Genomic DNA, 4,985 nt, shown 5'->3' with positions numbered 1-4,985 from the left:
TGGAAAAGGTGTAGCTGCAGCCATTCAGAACAACCAAGAATCCTTTGCCTGTTAGTGGACAGCGTTTTGACGATGAATTTTTACCCAGAAATGTAAAAATCTGTGATAAATGCTCCACAAACGACACTGCTAGTGAGTTTCACTATTTTTGTGTGTGCCTTTTTTTTTTTAAGCATTAGAAAAAAAAAAGTTTATCTGGATATCACAGAATCCACCCAAATTCCATAAAATTCTATTGACTGTTTCCTGAAAAAACAAAACAAAAGAATACTGCTAAAACGTAAATCCTTTGTTTCTTCTAGTAATCGTAGTTCTTTTAATTAACATTTTGACTGTTGATTGGAAATTTGTTTATTCGTATTATGAGTGAAATGATACTTGTTAATATCTATACTGAGCGACTGAACGAATGAGCCTATTTCTGGTTTTTAACATGCCTCATGTAGATTTACCCACAGGTACACCGGCCTTTACCAGCAGGTACGACGATCTTTTGAATAAAATGACCACCCAGAAGACAGAGAAACCTTCCACAACGGACCACACAGGTCGGCAGGTTTCATTCACTGCAAGTAAAATCTCACTGCTGCAAACAAACTGGATGAATGCCAAATGCCAACTGTCCCCCCCCCCCCCCCCCCCCCCCCATCCCCCTCCACAGCCCCCCTTGATATTGGAAGCTACAAGAATTGCAGACCACGTGATTGCCTGTATCCAATCAGCCGACAGATCAGCGGACGGAAAGTGAAATTCAAACAACTGAAATCGTTCTAGTCTGTATGACGGCAAATTTTAACCTGATGTGGAGAAACACAATAATCTATGCTCACACGCCCCATCCACATTTTCACGCACGCGCGCATACGCACACACGGCACACACATATACGAATGCGCGCGCGGATAATGCGAATGTGTACGCGTGAGTAGCATCACGAACATGTATGCGTGTGATGGTTGTGTATATAATGTACAGTTTCTGATGACATCGTACATAGATAAGATTATATTCTCTCTCTCTCTCTCTCTCTCTCTCTCTCTCTCTCTCTCTGTGTGTGTGTGTGTGTGTGTGTGTGTGTGTGTGTGTGTGTGTGTGTTACAAGTGCTGCTACACAGTGACTGGTTAGGCGTTAAACAAAATGGCTTTTATATTGATCAAAACCGTATTTTCTAAAGTACCAATGTATGTTGTATCCCGGATCTGTGCGCAAGTGTGTGCGCGCGCGTGTGTCTGTTTGTGTGTGTGTGTGCATTGGGTGGTGGTGGTGGTGGTGGTGGGAGGTAGCAGGGAGGGGAGGAAGGGGGGGGGGGGGGGTTAATTAGGCACTCTGTGTGTGATGGAAATTGATATCGTTTAACCGGAGCACTCAGCATTCATTATCAAGTCTTACATTAAATTTATCATATTTTTCATGTTAACTTTGGAAACGACCTTGGGTCTGTGGTGTCAAGTGTTGTTGGCACACTTCACGCTGTCAGGAAGGCTAAGAATCTCCTGTTTCTTGGTCACCATCATTGTTAGGGACCATCATCCCGTCAATACACAACGGGTCTGAGTGAAATGTTTTCGTATCGCTCATTTAATAAATTCGTTGATTAGCCCCCCCCCCCTCCCTCCCCCCTTCTCTCTCTCTGTTTATGTCTCTGGTCTCTGTCTCTATCTATCTCTTTCTCTCTCTCTCCCCCTCTCTCTCAGTTATTTGCTGAGCAAACGTCTGTCGATCTGATTGACTGTCCTCATAATATTATACCTACAAATCGATCTGTGAAAGGACTCGGATCTGTTGTCTAAGATCTGTTCCATTTTTTTCCTGTAACAATTATATTATACTTATGACGAACAGCCTGGATGTTTTCTGTATTTATACAGCAATATAACAGTTTGTTGATGAACGTATAATCATGTCAAATAAGTGTGTGTGTATGCGTGCGTGCGCGCGCGTGTGTGGATGTGTGTGTTTGTGTGTGTGTGTGCGCGCGCGCGCGTGTGTGTTCCTGTGTGTGTGTGTGTGTCCGTTGGGTGTGTATGTGTGAGTCTGTGAGCATGTGTGTGTTTGTGTATATGTGTCTGTGTCTGTGTCTGTGTGTCTGTGTGATTCTCTGTGTGTGCGAGATGATAATATATGCAATTAATCATTCAATAACGTTGAGGCCAGACTGGGTTATCTTAAGATGAATACCTTTTGCTTGTAATTGTCATCCATGTCCCAAAAATTAGATGAAAGGAAATATACTTTGTTCATTAAGATTCATTGTTATTCGTTGTTCGCGCATGTGCTTCCATCTATCTATCTAAATGAGTGTGTGTGTGTGTGTGTGTGTGTGTGTGTGTGTGTGTGTGTGTGTGTGTGTGTGTGTGTGTGTGTGTGTGTGTGTGTGTGTGTGTGTGCGCGCGAGCTGTTCCGTGGCCTGAGCACACCTACTGCCCTCATTAACACCCTATGACAAGACCATCACACAGAGGTCACTTCCAAACCTGAACTGTTCCATGACAGAATCAGATGTGAGAATCGCTTGTGAGTATGACCCAGGCTGTATTTCTCGCCGAACTGCATGTTTCAAACAGAGAGAAACTATTATAAAAAGAGATCAGACATAACATAAACAGACAGGACAAGCTATCATAAAAGAGATCAGACATAACATAAACAGCGTGAACAGAGTAACATAGAAGAGATCAAACACAACATAAACAGCTAGGAAACGTTATCATAAAGATATAGCCAGGACACACTACCATAAAGATATCAGATATAACATAAATACACTATGATAAAAGAGATCAGACATAGCACGAACAGTCAGGACAAACTGTCATAAAGAGACCAGACAACATAAACAGCTAGGACACACTATCATAAAAGATATATACATAACATAGACAGCCAGGACACTATCATAAAGTGATCAGACATAACATAAATAGCCAAAACACAATATCATAAAATGTATTAGACATAACATAAATGCACCATCATAAAAGAGATAGACACAACATAAACAGCCAGGACAGACTGTCATAAAAGAGACCAGACAGAACATAAACAGCTAGGACACACTATCATAAAAGAGATAGACTTAACATAAACAGCCAGGACAAACTGTCATAAAAGCGATCAGACATAACATGAACAGCTAGGACACACTATCATAAAAGAGATAGACATAACACAGACAGCCAAGACACACTATCATAAAAGATATCAGACATAACATAAACAGCCAGGACAGGTTGTCATAAAAGCGATCAGACGGAACGTACATAAACAGCTAGGACACACTATCATAAAAGAAATCCGACACGACATAATCAGCCAGGACTGACGGTCATAAAAGAGATCAGACATAGCATAAACAGCTAGGACACACTGTCATAAAATAGATCACACATAACATAAACAGCTAGAACACAATATCATAGAAGAGATCGGACACAACAAACACAGCCAGGAAACAATATCGCAGATTGGATCAGACATGACATAAACAGCTAGGACACACTATCATAGAATAATATATCAGACATGACATGAACAGCTAAGGACACACTGTCATAATAATAGATCAGACCTAACTCATCCCTCTGAAGTGGATACTTTAAGGGAAGACTTCCTTCAAAAGCCCCTTTCTTGACACACGCGCTTTTCGGTCTACCTTAATGTCACAGAGGAGCCGTGAAATATCAGTCATCTAGGTTCTTTTACCTTTTCAGAGCACTCTCCGTGTTTTACCTTTGGCAAGCTGACCACCTTTGAGAAAAGGAAGCTGACAAGGGGGTTGATATGGAGGAAATCTTTCCCAAACTTGGTGGCGGGACTGAAAATATATATGTTCATAGAAATCGGTTATGCTGCTGAATTTACATATAGCTCAGCTGGTATGGAAGTAGATAGAAATTCTTGCCAACTTCGATACGGAACATTGTCGGTTTGACAAAATGAAACATCAAACAAATGAAAAGCAATATTATATGTTGTTGTTGTTGCTTTTCTCTTTTTTTTCTTCTTTTTTTTTAAACATACAAATAAAGAACCTAACAACTATATTGCTCTTATTACTTTTGAACATCTTTTGACTGTAAGTGATATCAGACGTGAGTGTTAAAATGGGTATGTGTGAACGCCAGTGCGCTTGAACTGATGTGTGTGTGTGTGTGTGTGTGTGTGTGTGTGTGTGTGTGTGTGTGTGTGCATAGGGGTGGGGGTAAAGGAGTTACTGCGTGTGTCTCTGCGAGTTAATGTTTGTGTGATGGGGGAGAGGGGTGGGTGGGAAGGGGAGAGAAGGGAGTGGGTATGTTGGCCTGGCTTGCTGTGAACTATCACGTGGAGAGGTGAGGATGAAGCTGACACGTAGTGGCTGCGAACGGGGAGACAGGGGAACGGTCTGAAAGACTCAAAGATTAACATGAATGTTAAATGAAGTTAAAAAGGTGAAGGGGTCCTTGAATCGAAGAAGACTCACCCCCCACAGAGACTTCTCTGTGTGCAGGTTCTTGACTTGGGGAGACTGCTGACATTGATCCGCCACAAAATAACATGTTCAGAAAGTTTGTGTGACATGTTTGTAAAATGGGGTGTGAGTGGGGGAACATTCACCCAGCCATTGGGAACAAGTGGTACTTCACAGCTGGCGTGAGAGACCTGGGAGAGTGTGGAGCTTTTTCTCCCGTGTCTGAGAAGTGCCCGAGCTGTGCCCGGTCTCGTGTTTCCATGCAGCGTTGAGTGTGGAGATATGTCGGGCACAAGGAAGGAAGCGGATTGTATTTGATGCAGCTGAAATGTTTGCTGTGTTATTTGCTGGGATTTATTTGCAGACAGAATTCTATCTCATTTCTCGGCTGGTCACTGGAATCAGCTGAACTGGAGACAGTCTAAAACAAAATAACAAACAAACAACCCAACACCCCTAAAAACAAAAACAAAACAAAAACAAAACAAACAAACAAACAACAACAACAAAACAGACGAACAAAAACAAACGTAAAAT

General features: G+C 41.9%; 1 protein-coding gene across 1 annotated transcript in view; it reads left to right on the top strand.

Moving 5' to 3' along the window:
- The window catches only part of LOC143292581 (uncharacterized), a 5,590-nt gene extending 3,345 nt beyond the window's left edge, over nucleotides 1-2,245 (top strand). Inside the window, exon 3 of the mRNA XM_076603015.1 lies at nucleotides 1-2,245. This exon is cut by the window's left edge and continues 521 nt beyond it. The gene's annotated coding sequence lies outside the window, so the exon portion shown is untranslated.
- The last annotated feature ends 2,740 nt before the right edge of the window (nucleotides 2,246-4,985 follow it).

This window comes from Babylonia areolata, chromosome 18, assembly GCF_041734735.1.
Source record: "Babylonia areolata isolate BAREFJ2019XMU chromosome 18, ASM4173473v1, whole genome shotgun sequence".
NCBI lineage: Eukaryota > Metazoa > Mollusca > Gastropoda > Neogastropoda > Buccinidae > Babylonia > Babylonia areolata.
The sequence above is the reverse complement of the archived record's forward strand: the minus strand, read 5'-3'. Positions and strand labels throughout refer to the sequence as shown.